The sequence below is a fragment of the Patiria miniata genome, unplaced genomic scaffold (assembly GCF_015706575.1).
Source record: "Patiria miniata isolate m_02_andy unplaced genomic scaffold, ASM1570657v1 HiC_scaffold_29, whole genome shotgun sequence".
Lineage (NCBI taxonomy): Eukaryota > Metazoa > Echinodermata > Asteroidea > Valvatida > Asterinidae > Patiria > Patiria miniata.
In genome coordinates, this window is record NW_024037068.1 from 27,323,758 (window position 1) to 27,346,021 (window position 22,264).

Below are 22,264 nucleotides of genomic sequence, written 5' to 3' on the forward strand. Positions count from 1 at the left end.
ATATTTCTACATTAAAGTGACAGGGTTTCCTATTCAATGTTTTTTCCCATGAAGTAATCAACTGCCACTTACTATCATCCGTGTTTAGGCTGGTGCATAAAACTCGAACACATAGGCTTGCTAATATAAGTAAAGCACATCTTGAGATATCTGTGCTCCAATGGTTACGGTGTTTGACTCGTGTGCCGTGGTACATGGGTTCAAATCCTGACAGGGAAATGGTGCTTGTGCTCTTCAGCAAGGCACTTTACCATTATTGTCCTTCGGATTGGACGTAAAGCCGTAGTCCCGTGTGTTGTGTATTAAATGCACATTAAAGAACCCAGTAACACTTATCGCTAAGGGGTTTGCCCCGGTGTTTCTGACAGTGGCTGCAATATGCACCGCCGCACCTTAACCCTGATAAGGTGCTACATAATGGGTCTCACATTTCTCATAAACTGCATTTACCTGTCTTTAAAAAAATAGACATAATTACCAGCGCCTTGAGTACCTTATTGTTGGTAGATACGTGCGCTATATAAGACTCCGGTATTATTATTATATCTCTTCTGTGAAGTGCTGTACTGAAAGAACAAGAGGTGGGAATGGCCGAGAACCATTCTCACCTGTTGTTATAGTTCTTTTAAGACCAATACTTTAAGATATATGCCATGGTGTACCCTCAACCCATAACGTACATCCTTCACCGTGTTCAGTCCCATTTCACATATGAAGAACTCTTTGCCCCTACAGAAATGTGAAAGAAGCCACACTTACATTGTACGTCGATGGGCAGCGTCCCTTCACTACTACGCATTCCTGAATCTCTCTGTGCTACACACGTGATGATGTTTCCATTATCCTGTCTCCTTTGGGTGTAGTCCAGCATGCTGGTGAAGCTGTAGCGATCACCTGATGCTGACGAGCTCGTACTTGGACCTGGTGAGCCTCCATTGGACCAAACCAGAGTCCAGTCATTGGGATATCCCATGTCTGCTGTACACGTCAGTGTAGTTAGAGCATCTTCAGTCATTGGAGAACTTGGAGTGATCACAGGTGTGTCAGGGGGACCTGTTTGAATGAAAATAATTATCGTGTATACCAGATATATGTGAAGACGTCAAGTGAATAGCACTTTGTAATCCTTTCAATAAACCTTTACTATAATCAGAATATCAGACTGGCATTCGAAAATTGCAATTAAGTTCAACCTTTAAAAAAGATGAGCGTTCCAAGCAATTTAAGGGATCGGATGCTACAGTCTTGTCAATAAAAAAAACTCAGTAAAGAATAACTTCCTGTCTGAAACCGAATTCAAAGGTTTGAAACGGGTTTAAGATACAGTTTAGCTTTGGTGGCATGATGCCCAAAACAGATTGTCATCCAATGTCTTCTTTGCCGGACAGTGTAGTAATGAAACTGTTATTGGGTGCTTTCCATTGGACACGGAAAACCAGGGTACTTTTGACCATTATGCCCCAGTCTTTTATAGACATTCACCAACATAAAAATGTCGAACCAACAACATTGGCATTCAATTGAAATTATTCAATCTAATGTCAATAAATGACAGATTAAGAATACACCTAAACATGGTATGGAATTTTTGCGAGTGTCACTGTCCGTTCCTTTATCTTGAATGTGATAAACATTTTCTACTTTGAAGTGATTTTATCTATTAATTAGGACAACGGGAATCGATATGTCTACAATCGTCCTACTCTCTTCTTAAACCTTTTATTTGGGTGTGACCAAGATAGCTACATACCGTTGACATCCAGTGTAACTGCCACATTAGGGTACGGTCATCAGTATGTAAGCAATCGTCCAATTATTTCTGTGTACCAATTATTTGGGTGTTACTAAGTTGGCTACATACCGTTGATATCCAGTGTAATTGCCACATTAGGGTGTGGCGGCTGCGACTCTGCAGTGTTTGCTGCACACTTCACCTCCTGTCTGTGATTGGTTCTGCTTGGAGTGAATGTCCAGGTGCCTGTTGTGTCAAACAGCTCGTTGGTTACAGTTGTAGTCGGGGTTCCAACCCCGATGGACGGCATTACGTCATCGACGAACCACTGGATGGTAGCAGCTGGTCTGGTACCCTGCACCAAGCAACTGAAAGTGTGTGATGATCCCTGGTCAACAGTTACTGTCGCTCCTGGAGTCTGTTCACCATCAGAGTCTGACAGCTTCACTACACTGGGTGGCACTTAAAAAACAAAAACAAAAATGCAAACACAACTACAACCACCAGCATAAATAGTACACTGGTTGAGAAACACCACAAGCAAACAAATTCTAGTACTTACTGAGAATATTAAGACAAAAGATGCTATTTGACAAAAAAAGATATGAGCAGCTTCACATTATATGTCATGATAACAAAATGGGAACGACGTTAATAAAAATGGAAAAGGGTGCTTTCCAATAAACCCCAAAGTGGGTCGGAAATTACATAGAAACTAACATTTTTTATAGATACAGAATCTTTATAACAACATCATACTATCATAGAAACGTAATCCTCAAGATAGATCAATATTATGTTGAAAACGGAGGGAATGATTGACAGTTCATGCTTTATACCTCTCACTTGGAGGGTCACAGTGAGGTCAATCTCTGTGTCCCTCAGTCCATCTTGTCGATTGGTAGCACCACACTTCAGCTGAGCAGTAGCTGGTGTCTCTGCGATGTCCACAGTGATCGTGTTGGTGCTGTCTGTCAACCTGCTGTCGCCGCTATTAGGAATATCTGTCTGAGATCCTAGTGGCTGGTTTGTGGTGAAGCTTGCGGGTAGGGTCCAGGTGAAGTTGGCTGCTGGTTTGACGCCAGGTGTTGTGCAGGTGAATTGATGATTGGAACCCGCTACGATCGGAAAAGGAACCCCATCACTGATTGATGTACCATCGTAGGATACTGCAATTGTGCTCGGTGGAACTGTTTAAAAAGAGCATGAACAAAACCTAAATAGGGTTGACGACAGCATGGATAGAACCGGTAAATTCAACATTGGATATTTTGCAATGCAGCCATTGTTTTAATAGGTTCATGCTAATTTTGCTCCAGAGAAATACATGTGTGTACGCATGAGTATAATTATATATGAATTAAGTGTTACAGAGTTAAAAAACAAAAGGAAAGGGGCTGTAGGGACGCTTGTGGTTGATAGAGGACGAATGCAAGGTTGGTATCCATTGGCAAGTTGAACAGTTTCATATGATTATGAATTCTAAACATGCAGTCAATGTTGAGCAAATTATGCGTAGTGGGTCAATGTTAATTGTTCGAGGGTAATTTCAATTTTCTGGAAACTCTATAACAGACTGACTTTGGTTAGGCCGAGTAAAAAAAATATAGTTTCTCGTCCGGGGTTTTTGAGAAAAGGGAGGAAGCGGGGCTTTTTATTTATTTATTTTTTTCAAGATGACCGCCTTTTCAAAATTTCCTGCAACCGTTGGTGTTCCAATGTTCAAAGACACTTTTAAAGATGAAAGACAAGTTGGACAAGAGAACTGAACATATTTACAGTGTCATTTAGAGTTGTATTGGTATTGGTATTTATTTTCCGATGAATTTGTAGACTTTTCGGTGTTTTACTACTACATTTTTTCAAAAATAAAAAATAATAAAAAAATCCAGGCGGCCTCCAAAAAGGAAGTGGGCGGGGACGAGAACCTTTTTTTTTTTTTTACTTTGCCTTATGATCATTAATCAGATTATATATGTTTTCAGTTGTAATACAATTCAACTTTGTTTTATTTAACTATAGTTTTGAAATTGTATAGTAAGCTGTAAGTCACCCTCATCCACAGTAAGTCACAATTAACTTGGTCAATGTTATTAAAAATACTTTCAACAATGAAATGAACAGAGAAGAAAATGAAATTCACAGAGCCAGATATGATACAAACCGCAACGCAAATTGTCATTGATGTGTTGATGATCACTCACGAACATGATTCAACACACATCAAATATCAACCATTGTGAAGTGACACCTGCGATTTGACAAAGTACGACTCCTATTACATGTATTACGACTGTGCCTTCTCTTATTTAACTTTCATCCGATACAATACAGGTTTGGAGTTTACCTCTTGTCCGTCCATTCAACGAACCTACTGCATTCTTCACACTATATTTGTAACGAAACAATACCTTCTCTCATCTATGAGAGTAAAAGGCGCTACAGTTAATGGAAACTGAGGGCTGTAATTACATCAAAAGTATAATGTGACTGGGATCTCTGTTTAATGTCACTCCTGCAGAGAGCGTATATTGCGCAGTGATTGTATACGATCCACTTAGCGCATCCACGTTGAAGTCAGTGATGATCCAACGGATTCTGTAGAATGTCGCAGGTGCGTCGCACCGCAGGGTGGCACTTGTTCCATTATCCACCCAGGGCGGGCCACTGATGGTCAGTTTAATTGAGCACCAACTACACGTTAAGAAAGTAACAAAACATGACTGCATGGATATGTTTCAAACATATAACATTTACAGATATGAAATAATTTAGATTACAAATCATTATATGTATGTTAACTATTAGTAATAAAAAAGTTAATAAACATAAACAAAAGTAAAAAAAAAGTTCCAATAGTATTAAAAGTGTTTAACACATTTCCAAACAGTGAAGAATACAAACATTCGTTTTTAATGCGATATTGATTCCTGCCAGAAATATGTCCCACACTAACAACCTGTCTCTCAGTGTTTCTAAATCTCATTCACAGTTCTTATCTTGAACAGTTATCAACAGTGACCCGATAGCGAGGTAGGTCACTGAAGCGGAGGATGGGAACATTTTCATTGCCAATGTCAGGGCAAAGAAAATAGCTAGCTCGCAAAATGTTGAAAAACATTTGCGAAGTTTACTGAAAATCATTGGACACCCTGGCATCACACAAATCAACAAAGTCCGGCTGGTATTGTAATTTCCGCTAAGTCCTTGATAAAAAAAACACGACATGACTGGGGGCCGGTATGAAAAGGCAAACAAACGCATTGGTGTGAACTTCCTGGTTGATGTCAACTCTGAAAACTACTGGAATTTCAAAAGAATATTGAAGAAACCTTTCAATTGTATTTATAAAAATCAATTTATGAATAGTTGCAACACAATAAACAAATAATTGATATCATCTATGAATGTATCATTCATTTTAATAGTTGTTTTACAGCAGCAACTTCAGCTATACTATACATTTGGCGTTGGGCTATCAAATGATCATTTTACGACAAATAACCCGCAGTTGCTTTGTTGTGTGTAGCGGGTTCTTCACATGCAAATGAGCCAAACTAAAGTAACACAAGTCCTGAGTTGAGAAAGTCAAATGTCAAGGAGGGAAGTGGGGAAACATCTTCACTATTATCTTGAATGTCTTGGTTTAAAGCGGATTTTATAACTAAAACGTGAAATGACTTTAGATATATATCCTCGGGATTGAATACAGAACAGCACCGTTCGTTATATTAACGCAATTTGTTTCTCACGAGAAACTTTCGTCGATTTTCTTTGTCAAAGAAAAATTTAAATTGATGACTGGAAGTTCATTGGCAAAATATTGCCTCATCTCCCTCGACTCGGGTTGAACCCCATTACAGCGTTTGGAGTTCCACGTGTAATGTTCGACTTTCCACCAATAAACCGCAGCTACTTATGCGTTCAGCGTGTGACATAATCTGAAACAATAATAAGAGATCTAAACACACACTCTCGAGATATCGGTGCGTAAATAAATCAGATGAAAAACTGCATGCCTTTAGATCAACTTTACTTTTTTCATGATGTGTACTACTGGTGGGCTTAATACATAAGCACTGCTCATGTAACACTAACTTCCTTACCAATAACAGTAAGCATGGTTGAGGTTTCATCGTCAATGGTTCCAAACCCTGATTTTCGGAATTGAGCAAAACACCCGTACATCCCCTCATCAGACGAAAGCTGGACAGAAGAGATAGTCAGTACACTACTGCTGTCTATAGAGTCTGTGCTCATTGCGTACTTCATTGACCCTCCTGAGTAATTAGGGGCCTGTCCAGAAAAGACCCATGCTATACGTGTTCCATCTTTCGTCCACTCAAGGTAATTGAAACTATAAGAAGCATCACTGACGGAGTAGCTACACCTTAAGGATGCAGAAGCTCCTTGTTCGGCAGATGTCATGTGCATCACCACAGTAACGGTCTGCCCATCGGATACTGTGGGACAAGAAATCGACACACATTTCAAAGACTGTCCGGTTTCAAATTTATGCAAACATGAAGGCTACTTTCTTATCATAACACGTTTACTATTTTAGAACTATTAAAGTAGTAAAATCACACTTTTATACTTTTTGCTGTTTTGTGATCCATATCTGAATCACGAGGCAAATATTAGACAGCGGAATTAACTGCATATTTTTGTTCTTATTTTCACCCAAATGAATTTCAGATGTCTTTATGAAAATTCATAGACAAGGCACATAATGTACGTCATGTATGTAACCTTACCTCGTACCACAGACAGCAAGCCGATGGAAATGCACTGTACGATGAAATAGCTCAACGGAAGGGCATCCATTCTCCCCCAATTCATCCAAAACTGCATGGAGGCCTTTACGGCTATTCGGTACTGAACCCTGCGTACCCAGTTTACAAATGTTATTCAGTTCATGAGCCTGGGGTCCACGTATATCGTCAGTGCCCTTGTGTATTTTATTTCCGGTAACAAAGGCAGTGAATCGACTAAGTAAAGTGCAGGGTCACTAAGTTCATCTGCATTTTGAAAGTAAATTTCCTGGTTCAGAGTTTCAAAAACTTATCTAATTCACGAGAAAACGTAATGCACTTGAACGTTCATTAATAAATATTGACGAGCATGTTTCTTCGCTTTAACATTGTAATTTCAAACGGAAATCAATAGGACATGATGTTCCAATCCTCCAATTTCAATATGATTTTGCACACCCCTAATAGGAAGTTAGGGTTGATGTAACTTCTTGTGTTCAATGAATGTCCCTTGTAAAGCAAATGTCTACATTTACGTGTTTTAACGGCACCAAAACATGCAGGTTTGTTCGTTTACAAAATAATTTAAACATATTTAGTTTCATTATGCGTATATACCGTCAGACCTACTTCATTACCACGTTATCAGCCGGTCTCCCATACCGATAACCCCGACAACCATCAGCATTATAGAGGTTTCATCGTCAATGGATCCAACACCTGATTTTCGGAATTGAGCAAAACACTCGTATATCCCCTCATCAGACGGGAACTGGACAGAAGAGATAGTCAGTATACTACTGCTGTCTATTGAATCAGTGCTCATTGCGTACTTCATTGCCCCTCATCAGGGGCCTGTCCAGAAAGGACCCATGCAACAAGTGTTCCATCTTTCTTCCATTTAAGGTAATTAAAGCCGTATGGTGCATCACTGACGCAAGGGCGGATCCAGAACACAATTTTTTGGGGTGCCAAAAAAAATTTTGGACCCCAAAAAAGTGGGTCAAAAAAATTTACCCGACAATTTTTTGGATTCTAGATGCTCTGTGGTGCGATCTGAGGCAATTTCTGACCACTTTAACCAATGTTTTTTGAGGAAAAGATGGTGGTGTACTCATTGCCTGCCTTTATTGCAATGTCACATAAAAAAAAAATTGGTCTCGTTTTTTTTTTGGGGGGGGGGGGATGGCCCCCTTTGGCCCCCCCCCCCTGGATCCGCCCTTGCACTGACGGAGTAGCTACACCTTTAAACCCGAAGCTCCGTGTTCAGCGTACGCTATGGATTGCTCAGACGTGTTTAAAGGGAATATACATTATTTGCTTTTGCTGTAATTTTCAGAAATGGATGGAATTGGGGGGTTGGAAATATATAGCAAATATAGTTACACTGACTTTTTTGAGGTTTTGGGTTCGAAAATGCTATAAAAACCAAGAAAAACGATCATTTTCCTGTAGTCTGGTTCCCTGACTCCGTATAAGAAGAAACAGGGTAGTTTGCATACATTGGGGAATTGTAAGGTCAGGGAACCAGTCTAGCTGGCTCGTACCCGTTCATAGGTTTGTAATCGATTGTAAACAAGTGCGATGGTCAATTGGGGCCAGTATTTGAAAAAAAAAAGCCAGTTGTTTCCAACGCTGATCGGCCGATCAGCGTTAGAAATTGATACAAAAATACCACTTTTCTTGAAAATGACAGTATACCAGGTGCCATGATTTTACAGGATGCTTTACACTGTTATTCACTAACAGTCCAGCAAGGTATTTCAAAATGATTTGGTAGTTTTATTTTTTGATGTTTGCAAATGTTGTATTTTCCCTTTAATGCGATTGTCGCCGTCATAAAAGAGCAATGCAACACAACCTCGACTCGATGCATAAAGAAGAATCTACGAATGTGTCCCACTGGAACTTTGGCTTTTTAAGTTATCTCTACTTTATTTCCATTTCAAGAAATTAAATTTTAAAAAACTCAGTCAATCCTTATCTTTGATAACAGGAGTTGTTGCGAATGGTGCGTACTTCAAATCTGCGTCAATGCAGAAGAAACCTCTTTTAAATTGCGTATGATTGGAAAACAATTGTGATTTTCATTTGTATGAAAAACATGTTTTACACCAAATTTAATAACAAAGAATAATACCAATTCTCTTAAACATACCTCGCACATTTAACGAAGACGAATCTTGGCGTTGCTCCAAGTTGCTTTGAATAATAACCTGGCACCAGTACTTCCCTTCATCTGAGAGTTCAACTGACTTAATGGTGAGTGGGAAATTACCGAGCGCAACAAAATCATAGCGTGATTCATTGATGGTCTGACCAGGAGTTACCACCCCGTTAAACCATTCAAATATCACAGGTGCATTGTTAGGAGTTACGGCAGCCAAGTCGGTCTTTGCCCAGATAAGTCTCACAATATTGCTACCCGGGGAGCAAGTTAATGTTGTTCTTTCGGTAGTATCAACCCATTCCTCAGATGTGACAGAAAGACCTCTGGAATTTCCCACTGAATAAAGACAAAACAAAAGGAGTACTTATAAAATTGCTTGAATCCTGCGATAAAATTAATTTTTAATCAATGTGCCTTTGAGAAAAAAAACACATTTCTTTATGGGATATTAACGTCAGACCGTCATTTTGTTCATTAGTAGTTCAGCTCGATTCAGTCAGTAAGCACTAAGCAGTTTGTAGCAGTTTTAGTATTTTGCAAAACCTATATCACCAAGACCTACAAAGGTATCAACAGCACTGATTTCTTAGGGATTGGCTGGGTTTTTCCCTTCATCTTATAACTGACTAGGCCCTAACCCAAAACATAATTAAATTACATAAAATTATTGTCTCTCCAGAAGGTGTGTCGTTCATTCCTTTCCATAATTTCGTAACTATTAATCCACCGTGCTCTGCTGGAGCCAAGCAGTAACTTGGTGACAGAGCTCATGGAATCGAGATTCAGTATCGAATTTTGGATAATTATCTTGGTATGTTTCTGATCCATAATGTGCACGCGTGTTTCATGTTAATGCTTGAATGAGCTCGCAGAGAAAGAGAATGGATTGAATCAACAAAGAACATCGTAGGCCTACGAATCATGACCGGATTCTTGCCCATTCTATTGCTAAAGTACATTATTTACATCGTTGCGACATTAAAAGGAAAAGGGAAATGTGGATTAATCAGATGCTCCTCATTGAATCATCATAAAAACCCTTCAAAACTTCTTACCTTGAACTACAAACAGCAATGCGACGATAATGCTTTGATGAGCGGAGGCACAGGACATCCGGAAAGCTGTCATTTTGAATTATGTTGGAAGACAGAGGGCCACAGACTTCAGATTACCAGGGCCCATGTGGATCTGCTTTGTGCTATTCACGTTGCGGCCTGGGGTTCACCTATACTGCATTGTTGTCTATTTCCGGCAACAAAGGCCTTGAATTCACAAAGTAAATTTCACTACAGGCACGGAGTAAACATCATCATTATAAACTTGAACTTCCTGGTTTAGAAACGCTATCGAAAATATTTAAATGTTGAGCCGAAGTGCTGACTGTTTGTAATTGTACTTGACAAGAAATATAAATAATGATAAATTAATTACGATATTACGAATATGTACATCCTTTACCAGACACTTCTGTGATCTCTAAATCAATCAAAAGTAACCAGTCTCTGAACGCAAACCTCGTTTAGTGGAAACATTCTCACTAAACTGTCTCTAATAAAGTAGTTGTAGGCCTATGTGGTGTTTTCCAATGATCAGTTCACCTTTTTGGTTTACTTTTTTAAAACTAATGTTTATGTGGTTTCTTGCTTCACTTTAATTTATTTGCTTCAAATTCTACCCTTTTGTGGTTTTGTACACACCTCTGATTCTCATTTGGGTTGATCCAGTTTGGTCTCCGAGCCCTGCTACATTAGTAAGGCAATCGTATGTTCCTTCATCCATTAAAGACAATGATGTGATTGTTAGACGATTATCGCTCCGAGTCTCATCATAAAAGAATCGGTTTCGATCAATCGAAGATCCCCAATACAATTCACCGGGGAGAAATCGAACGATAGCGAGGCAGGTTGTTGAGTAATCACAAGACGTTTCATCCAATCCATATTTCCTCCAATTGACCTCACGAGCCGGTCCCTCGGGCACGCAGGTCAGTAGTGCTGTTTCATTGACATCCACCCAAGGGGCGCTGAAAACTGTTGGTTGGGAGTAACAAGCTGCAATTTAAAAGAAAAATATATATATGTTCAAGTTGATTTTTCATTTCATTTCATTTATTATTTTGCAAGTCAAATTTACTATGAGTAAAACAAAAAAATTAATATTACAGACAGTATAGACATAAAAAGACATAGTTTAAAAAAAATACACATACATGTGAAACCTTATAAAAAGACTAAAACCCTAACACCAAAATAGTTGCATGCCCCTGCGGGATTGCTAAGAAGTGAACTAAATCGCTGTCAAGTAGCTCTCCCATAGCATGACTAAAAACCCTATATTGCAAAAACACAAACATAATAGCAGACTTACACTATAACACATAATCCCATAGGAGAAAAGAAAAACCCTTCTAATTAAGGTACGCTAAAAATATGTATTAATTGAATGTATAATTCAATATACATATACATTGTATATCGAAGGAGGTGGCATATCTTGATAAATAAGATGCCCACTGCCTGCGTACGATATGGATCGTTTAAATTAACGGCAGAGGAAACAAGATGGGAAGAATCACAATTAATGAAACTTAATTTGTTTCCTCAAGCAAGAATTGAGGAACCAACTTTGAATAAATTAACTTACTTAAATCAGGCATATTTAGTGATTAAACAGGACTGTGTTAATTAGCAGACTTAATATTCCAAACAAAAATAGTGACTCATTTTAAAAAAAAAAACGAAAAAAATACATTGTTTCATATTTATAATTATTAATAACCATCAATCTCATTCCTGTTTTCCATTTTTGTGATATACTTAGATAACATAAGAATTAAAAATATAAGCTTAAGTATTAAAAGTGTAATTTATTTTGCTTAAGATTATTTTTAAAAAGGTGACATTCTCTCCTTACCTCTAAAGACCAACATCAGCCAGAAGAGAAGACACACATTCTTGACTGAAGATGCAGCCATTTCCGCGCGTAATACTGAGATGCATCCCAATAATTTGTGATATTCTCCAAGTTCTGTTCACACTATGTACATGACCAACACACAGGTACAACTCTACGCAAGGACATTTTGTTCTTGATCTCCGGTCTTTGAAGTCGGCCTTCACTAAAACTACAAACTAATGTGACAACCAGGCAGCACATGGTAAAAGCGTAAAGTGACTTCCTGGTGTAATGCTCTTAAAACTACCCTGGATGGAACGGGAGTGTTGACTCCTGACGCGTCACAAAACCGCGCATTCAAAAATAAAAAGTACTGTACTTTACAATTTGATCTTACTATGAGTTTCACACCATCAGCAACTAGTTTTGAAAAGAGTGAACTGAACTCGACCTTAGCAGTCAATGGAAATAGTACAATCACTAAGTCTACCCTTAGAAAATTGTGTTCTGTTGATAGAAACGGGCGCTATCTGAAAGGGACGTACATTTGAGATATCCGCGCCTTAATCTGTGCTTTGGTTCCTTTCCGTCTCAACCTTTTCTCTTTTTTTCCCACAGATAAATTGGTCCTTTTGCTATTGAAATAATTGACATATACTGATGCCTTAAGCTTACGTCACAACAAAAGTCTCTACGTCCATCGTCAACGGAATACTCGTTTTAAAGCCAACTCACCATTAACAGATAATAAACTAGTAGCCGTGTTTTCACGACCATTCAATCCTATCCTAAACTCCACCCTGCAGATATATTCTCCATCATCAGCGGAAAATCGAGTACTTGCTATCGTGAGAGTACTCATTGAATCATCCCTGGAAACAACATATCCAGGTTCAGAAAATCCATTCTGGTAGGTTGGTGTCTGGGCTCCTCCGAAAAAGTCAGCAATGATAGTGCCTCTCTGACTCCATACCACGTTGCTGAAGGCACCAGGGACATCCAGTGAGAAGGTACAGGTGAGTGTTGCTGATTGGCCTTGTTTAGTAGATACTGGTAACAGGGTGACGGTGACTATTTGGGTGTGGACCAAGCCAAACGAAACTGGGGGGGGGGGGGGAGAAGAATTACATTTTAATTAATTATGATATCTCATATTTCTTTAAATCATTGAATCTCGCCCAGTTAAACCGTGTCTGACTTCTAATAATATAAATACTTTCCTAATCTCCACATAGGCCTACATTTCACCTGCCAAATCTATTGCAGATCTTACTTATCAAAAACTGTAAATGAAAATTTGACTTTAGTACCTTGTAAGAAGAACAGCTTCGTGAAGAGGGAACACGCTGTCGACACCGCCATGCTACAACTGTAGTAGTGCCACCTCGCTGGTATTTTCGGTTTCACAATGTCGTGTGAGTTGCTGAAATGTTTCAAATGACTTTGACCCGGAAATACATTTACCCTTTGTCATGGCTGAACAAGTGATTGACATTGGACTACATCTTGGCAGCTAAGAAAAGCAATATAGACTGCTGGACTAACTTTTTTGCAGTAGATGCAAAGACATTTTATAAAGAACTTAATTCTTCCATACTGAAGATGTTATTTTGAACGCATGTACATTTCTACCAAGGACTTTTTTTCGATCTCCGGTCTCTGACGACGGTGTTTACTACAACAACAAACTAATGTGACAACCAGGCAGCTCTTAAAACTATCCTGGACGAAACGGGGGTGTTGACTGCTGATGGTTGAAAAAAAAAATCCGAAATAAAAATTACTTTACTTTGCAATATAATCTACGTATTTGTAAATCTCACACCAGCAACTGCTTCTGAAAAGAGTGAACTGAACTCGACCTTTGCAGTCAAAGGAAATAGTACAATCACTAGGCCTACCTTCAGAAAATGCTTTATTTATAGAAACGGGCGCTATCTGAGGGGACGTGTAATTGAGATATGTTCGCCTAAATCTGTGCTGATTTTGTCATCGGTTCCTTTCCGCCTCAAACCTTTCTATGTCAACAGACAATTGGTCCACATGCTATTGAACTAATAGCCATACTCATGCATATAAAGCGTATATCGTAACAATGTCTCTACATCCACCATCAACGGAATATTCGACTTTTTAACTTCAACTCACCATTAATAGTTAAGTGACTGGTTGCTGAATTTTCAGGAGCACGCACACCTACGGTATAAAACACTCTACAGCCATATTCTCCATCATCAATAGAAAATCGAGTATTTGCTATTGTGAGTGTACTTATTGAATCATCCCTGGATACAACATATCCAGGTTCAGAAAATCCATTCTGGTAGTATGGTGTCTGGGCTCCTCCGAAAAAGTCAGCAATAATAGTGCCTCTCTGTCTCCATTCGAGATTGTCGAAGGCACCAGGGACATCCAGTGAGAAGGTACAGGTGAGTGTTGCTGATTGGCCTTGTTTAGTAGATACTGGTAACAGGGTGACGGTGACTATTTGGGTGTGGACCAAGCCAAACGAAACTGGGGGGGGGGAGAAGAATTACATTTAATTAATTATGATATCTCACATTTCTTTGAATCATTGCATCTCGCCCAGTTAAACCGTGTCTGACCTCTAATAATGAAAATATATATTTCCTAATTTCCGCATAGGCCTACATTTCACCTGCCAAATCTATTTCAGATCTTACTTGTCAAAAACTGTAAATGAAAATCGACTTTAAGTACCTTGTAAGAAGAGCAGCTTCGAGAAGAGGGAACACGCTGTCGACACCGCCATGTTACACTTCAACTGTAGTAGTACCACCCCGCTGGTATTTTCAGTTTCACAATGTCGTGTGAATTGCTGAAATGTTTCCGACTTTGACCCGGAAATAATTTACCCTTTGTCATGGCTGAACAAGAAATCGACATTGGACTACATCTTGGCGCTAAGAAAAGCAATATAGACTGCTGAACTATGTTTTTGCAGTAGATGCAGAAGACATTTTATAAAGAACTTAATTCTTCCATACTGAAGATGTTATTTTGACCGCATGTACACGCATGTACATTTCTACCAAGGACTTTTTTCTCGATCTCCGGTCTACCAAGGACTTTTTTCTCGATCTCCGGTCTTTGACGACGGTCTTTACTACAAAAACAAACTAATGTGACAACCAGGCAGTTCTTAAAGCTATCCTGAACAAAACAGGGGTGTTGACTGCTTATGGTTTAAAAAAAAAACACTTTCGAAATGAAAATTAATTTACTTTGCTATTAATCTACGTATTTGAAAATCTCACACCAGCAACTGCTTATGAAAAGAGTGAACTGAACTCGACCATAACAGTCAATGGGGATAGTACAATCGCTAGGCCTACCTTCAGAAAATGTTCTATAGAAACGGGCGCTATCTGAAGTGACGTGCAATTGAGGTATGTTCGCCTAAATCTGTGCTAATTTTGTCATCGGTTCCTTTTCGCCTCAAACTTTTCTATGTCAACAGACAATTGGTCCACATGCTATTAAACTGATAGCCATACTCATGCCTATAAAGCGTATATCGTAACAATGTCTCTACATCCGTCATCAACGGAATATTCGACTTTTTAATTCAACTCACCATTAATAGTTAAGTGACTGGTTGCTGTGTTTTCAGGAGCACTAACACCTACGGTATATTCCACCCTACATCCATATTCTCCATCATCAATAGAAAATCGAGTATTTGATATTGTGAGGGTACTTATTGAATCATCCCTGGATACAACATATCCAGGTTCAGAAAATCCATTCTGGTAATAAGGTGTCTGGATTCCGCCCAAAAAGTGAGCAATAATAGTGCCTCTCTGTCTCCATTCCACGTTGTCTAAGGCACCAGGGACATCCAGTGAGAAGGTACAGGTGAGTGTTGCTGATTGGCCTTGTTTAGTAGAAACTGGTAACAGACTTACGGTGACTGTTTGGGTGTGGACCAAGCCAAGCAAAACTGGAGAAAAAAAAATCGATACATTTCAATTATAATATTATCACCACTATGTGAATCAATTGCATGTCATACATTTAAACCCGTTATAAACCCTTTTCTAATCTCCACTGAGTAGGCCTATATTTTACCCGCCAAATTTATTTCAGATCTACCACATCTATTTATAAAAATAAAAATGACAATCCACATTACGTACCGTGTAAAAAGCACAGCTTCGTGATGAGGGAACACGCTGTCGCCATGTTACAATTCAACTGTAGTAGGGCCACCCCGCTGGTATTTTCGATTTCACAATGTCGAGTGAATTGCTGAAAGTTTCCGACTTTGACCCGGAAATAAATTTACCCTTTGTCATGGCTGAACAAGCAATCGACGTAGGACCACATCTCGGCAGCCGAGAAAATCAATTTAGACAGATGATCTATTTATTGGCAGTAGTCATAGTTGTCTTCCCATGAACGTATTTCGTCTTGGTGATGTTCTTTTGTAATGGATGTTATTTTCTTGTCGTGTGGACAATTAATGGAGGGGGCCATATCGGCGAAGAAATTAAAAGTGATAAACAAGAATATCGCAATAAGATGAATGCAACTAACATCATTCAGAGCACTTACTAAAATTGATGATTTTGATATCACATCGTCCCTACTACGACATCGTTGTGCCAGGAATGTCGCAGCATAGTAGGTGCTATTGCACGTTTAATCTCACCTCTTATTTCCAAGTAGAATGTACCAACTGGTTTTTGTCGTCCGAAAGAAAGCAGGACCCGACACCAGTATTTCTTATCATCCTCAAGTGTCACTGACGTTATTGTCAAAGCATTGTTACGGAGAGTGTTATCAAATGTAAAATGAGAACTGTCAATGCTTGTGCCGTAGACCTCTTGGCCAGTTCCGTTAACACCAACAACATAAACAAGTAGAGATGCTGTGGTGATGTCTGTAACATCTAAACTGCTCACTTTCCACTCTATATACGAGTAGGTCTCAGACACCGTGCAAGTCAGTGTAGTATCGTCCCCTACCATCACCCACTTGTCACCTCCAACAATGATGGTTTCTCCAGTAACTGAAATATTTACAAAGAGCGATAAAATAACGTGATCTGGAGTTAATCGTTTTGCTAGACGCACATAATCACTGTTTTGATTTTCCAAATCGTTTATCGATCTAGCGTAAATGTGAAAAGACAATGCTTTTGCAACACAATTGTCTTTTATTCTTAATTCGTGATACATGTTGACAACTTCTTTCTTTTTCATAATTTTAATTAAACTTCCAAAATACATGTTTTTGCTATCAAAATAAATTGACAAATCTAATAGCAAGGCAAAATATTCATTTACATGATCACCCACGTCCAAAGTTACAAGCAAAAGTAGGCATACACTGCCATGTGGTTGCGAAGGCCGATTTCTAAAGGTTACGTAATGCTTTGTTTTGAATGAAACATCGTGCACACAGACATGTTGATGTTCGCGGGCGAATTCTTTGAAACTCAATTTCTCCTGTTCGGAAGACCGTGTATTCATGCAACTTTCAGGGTTTGTTTCCCTTATTATGATTCAACTATGTGTTAAAATCGTTTTGAAATGTTCAGTACTTTTCGTCGAAATTAGAAAAATAGGCCTTGTTACGTGCATTTTGAAAAGTTGTAACAACGCCTCCTTCAAAAATTATTAACTATCACATGTCACCCTTTTTGCGAGCTTCCAATGGTCGATACCCAGACCCGCGCGAAGTCACGCCGAGTCACGCTAATCATGCTAATATTGTGCGCTTCGTCAGCATTGTTGCCCCAAAATCGTCAAACCTGAAAACCACGCGCGTGAGTTTGGTCGGCGAACAATTCTCGTCGAAATTTTCCTTGGAGATAGTTCAAGGTGAAACACACCGTTTGCAACAATGGATTGATCTGAAATTCGGAATATACTTAGATGATATAAGTGTTCAACTACTCGAGTAGTTGAACACTTATATCATCTAAGAGTATACTCTTGAAATAACAACTAGAGGGGATTCCTAAAAATGAGATAAATACATAGATTTGGGGACGTTTTCGAACGAATTCCTCCCAAATTGAAGGTCTGCAGCTTTACCAGTAACCAGTATTGACGTTTCGGCATTGATGACTGCGATTTTTTTTTCACTGACATGAAGTTTAGAATTTCTTCTTCCGTTACAATTTAAGATTTCAATCATACTGAGCATATTTTCTGAGAAACACAACGCTCAAAAAGCCATGTTTTTTTTGGGGGGGGATGCTTGAATTTCACTGCTCTGTTATAGCGTCCAAGTACGTAATCGGATTAACTTTGTTTACAACGGCGACGCATAGGCCTTCGCAACCACAGGCTGTACATTCTTAATGTGCTCTTCGAGATACACATTTAATGAATAGAAATTAACTGGTTTTATTGGTACCATTTTTAAAACATGATAAATACTTTTTTTTAAATGGGCATTTTGTCACCACTACATACATATTTTCTCATTTTCCCCCTTTTCTTTGCTTATAATTTACTCAAAATGTATACCCTACCTCGCAAAAACAACAGCCAAGGTAAAATGCCATGCAGGAACGTATGGACGGGAGATGCAGTCATATCTGCATGCATTATTAGGGAAACATGCAACCTCTTCGTGTCGTGCAGTACATGTAGTCGTTTCCTACGGATTCACATTCCACGTTGTGTTAGAACTTATTCGGGAACACGCACGTCAAACATTATCACCTGTTGTCTGTTGATCTCTGGCCTTGGAACATGCACTTTAATACAGCTACTGAGTTAATGTGTAATCAAGAGATCATACGGGAAACAAATGTGCCACTTCAAGGGGACTTCCTGGTGAACCCTGGTAGTGTTGGCTAGCTGTGTGTGCTAAATCGAACTACCCCCAAAAACATGTTCACTCCCTCACCATCGACTGAAAGAAGTGAACTGAGGCCGACCTTTGCTAACAAAAGCAATGCGAAAATGGCACGTGCGTGAACTAAGGGTTTTCTTTGTGTGTATGTAAAGAAACGAACCTTGACTTAACGGATTGAACTATTGCGCCGTGAGGTATGTGGGATTTTGTACTGAATGTTAACGCTGAAGATATCATTGGTATATCTAATTAAGTGTTAATTTTGGCTACATTCGGTGTTTTTGGAATCTTATACTTTTTTTAAAACATTATCCGTCTTAGGTATTAGTTAATACTTATGGATACTGTTGGTGCCCGTGCAAACACCAAACTTGTCTCTGTATGTTCAGACAAAAATAGCCAATGTAAGCCTTGTCAAAGAAAAAAGCTGTAACGACAATAATGATCATTCGCCCAAAATATTTTGAAACAAACACTAAAAGGATCGAAACGGTAGCTTGTCTTGTTTTGTTCGATTTTTACATCATGTCAATCCAGTTGGCACTAAATCATTTTTAAATTAAAACAACTTAACTTGTATACAAGTTGACATTTTTAATACGTTTAGCATTTTTTGAAAACGATGTTTTCTTTGGTGTATCCTGATCCTGGAACTATACAAATACCAATTTAAAGTGCACCTCAGAATAATATTACACCCTGACGGACGCACGTCACTCACCTCGAATATTAAGGATCGAACTATCTCTCAGCAGGATAAAATTGTCTGCAGTGACACCACACCAGTACTTTCCCTCGTCATCCACTTCAACAGACTTGATTGTCAGAGGAAAATCCCCACCAACTACAAACTCATAACGAGATGCATTCACCACGAGCCCGTGGGTGATTTGTGGTTCAGTGGTTGGGTCGTAACCAAAGATCAGAACACCTCTGCCGCTACTAACTTCACTGAAGTCCGTCTGTACCCATTGTAGATCCATTATTCCATAACCCTGCACTGAGCACGTCATTACTGTTTGCTCCTCGATATCAACCCACGATGCTGTGGTTACAACGATACTCTGGGATGATGTACCTAGTTGAAACAAGAACATAGAAGAGAATGATTGGTTTGATGCCAACACCAATATTAGAGTAAAAAAAAGTACCACATTTTAGTCTTTACTGCATGTGTAAGTTTACAAAGTTGGGGCTGAAATAAGACAGAACGTGACAAGCCCAGTAAAGCAGGACGAAGAAGTGGTCTGGTCAATGTTATCATCTGAATCAAGCAAGTCAAAATCACAAGTAACGGTAAATAAGTCATTGAGGTATTCGGCCCTCTTGGACACTAAAATCGGTAAATGAAGAGAACAATTCTCTGTGTGTGCTAAAGCGTTTGGAGGTCTACGATGCACGACTATACTGAGTTTCGCAGTCTTCTTTGGTAGTAATTTCGTTTGGAATCGGTGATTATTCTGTTTAATTAACATTATGTCTGATAAAAAAAGACGTTTTGTCTCATCAATGATTGAAGGCAGGTGTCACCATGTGTCACATGTTTTATATCACCTCTCATCGTGTATTCAACCATGAATAATAATAATAATTTATTCATTTATAAAGCGCAAATTCCAATATGATTTTGTTTAAATGCGCTGTACAGTAAAATATTAATTAAAATACAAGAAAATACACTCTAAAAATGTACCATGACGCGCTATTACACACATTAAAAATAAAAAAGTAACAGCAAAAAAATTACTCGCAAGGAGCTTAAAACGACCCACCATTTCACATGTTAAAATACAAAGAAGTTACAATAAAATCAGTAAAAGGCCAACTTAAAAAGATGAGTTTTTAACAGAGACTTGAAGTTATCAACACTGTTAGCTCTTCTTATGTGAATCGGGAGGGCATTCCAGAGTGTAGGGGCAGCATTAACAAAAGCACGATCCCCAAGGGTAACTTTGGTACGGCGAAAAGGGTAGCCCAGGAGAGTGTCATCGTGAGAACTACGAAGATTGTAACGGGATGAGGGATTCTTATAATGATAAGTTGGCTAAGGTAAACCGGAGCTAGACCATAAAAACATTTATAAGTCAACAACAGAATTTTAAAATTAATCCTAAACCTCACTGGAAGCCAATGAAGATCAACCATTAATGGAGTAACATGACAATACTTGTAAGACTTAAAAACAAGTCGAGCGCAGGCATTCTGTACTCGTTGAAGATGATTAATCTGACAGTCAGGTAAGCCATATAAAATGCTGTTACAGTAATCTAAACAACTGGAAATGAAAGCATGAATCAAGGTTTCAGTACACTTAGTATTTTCGTATACGTCTGATGAACACCTCTTATTGACTCGTGGGGGTTGAAAAAGATACCTGATGTGAAATTATTCACTTAAGATCAAATCATGTTTTGAATTCAAACCCAAGCTTGGAAAATCGAAATATTATACCACTGAAATTTTGAGTCTTCATTTCAATTTGAAATAGGCCTACATATTTGGAAGTAAAAAAAGGGGGCGGAAATGTATAGCTTAATAAAATGCCGGAAAATAATGCCTGGTGTTTTCTAAGTCTACACAATAGTAGTATGTGTTTCATTAGAGAATACACTTTCTTTTTCTTACCTGGTAGCAACCACAACAGCTCAACCACCAGGACGAGTGTGAAGGTTACCCGTGCCATTTCCCCCACGTGCCGTGTGACATTCCCGTCATGAGCGGTAGCTGCCTAGGATCGATGTGCTGCATGCCGGTTGTCTTTAAAGAACGTACTTCGTGAACCCGGAAATACTACCAGGGCCCATGTGGATCTGGTTTGTGCTATTCACGTTGCAGGCTGGGGTTCACCTATACTGCATTGTTGTCTATTTCCGGCATCAAAGGCCTTGAATTCACAAAGTAAATTTCACTACAGGCACGGAGTAAACATCATCATTATAAACTTGAACTTCCTGGTTTAGAAACGCTATCGAAAATATTTAAATGTTGAGCCGAAGTACTGACTGTTTGTAATTGTACTTGACAAGAAATATAAATAATGATAAATTAATTACGATATTACGAATATGTACATCCTTTACCAGACACTTCTGTGATCTCTAAATCAATCAAAAGTAACCAGTCTCTGAACGCAAACCTCGTTTAGTGAAAACATTCTCACTAAACTGTCTCTAATAAAGTAGTTGTAGGCCTTTGTGGTGTTTTCCAATGATCAGTTCACCTTTTTGGTTTACTTTTTTAAAACTAATGTTTATGTGGTTTCTTGCTTCACTTTAATTTATTTGCTTCAAATTCTACCCTTTTGTGGTTTTGTACACACCTCTGATTCTCATTTGGGTTGATCCAGTTTGGTCTCCGAGCCCTGCTACATTAGTAAGGCAATCGTATGTTCCTTCATCCATTAATGACAATGATGTGATTGTTAGACGATTATCGCTCCGAGTCTCATCATAAAAGAATCGGTTTCGATCAATCGGAGATCCCCAATACAATTCACCGGGGAGAAATCGAACGATAGCGAGGCAGGTTGTTGAGTAATCACAAGACGTTTCATCCAATCCATATTTCCTCCAATTGACCTCACGAGCCGTTCCATCGGGCACGCAGGTCAGTAGTGCTGTTTCATTGACATCCACCCAAGGGTCGCTGGAAACTGTTGGTTGGGAGTAACAAGCTGCAATTTAAAAGATAAAAAAAATATATATGTTCAAGTTGATTTTTCATTTTATTTCATTTCATTTCATTTATTATTTTGCAAGTCAAATTTACTATGAGTAAAACAAACAAATTAATATTACAGACAGTATAAACATAAAAAGACATAGTTAAAAAAAAATACACATACACAAACCCTTACACCAAAATAGTTGCACGCCC

The 22,264-nt window shown here is 38.7% G+C and overlaps 1 pseudogene; it reads right to left on the reverse strand.

The window, feature by feature from the left end:
- LOC119735344 overlaps positions 1-22,264 on the reverse strand; it is a 38,554-nt pseudogene that overhangs the window by 10,895 nt on the left and 5,395 nt on the right.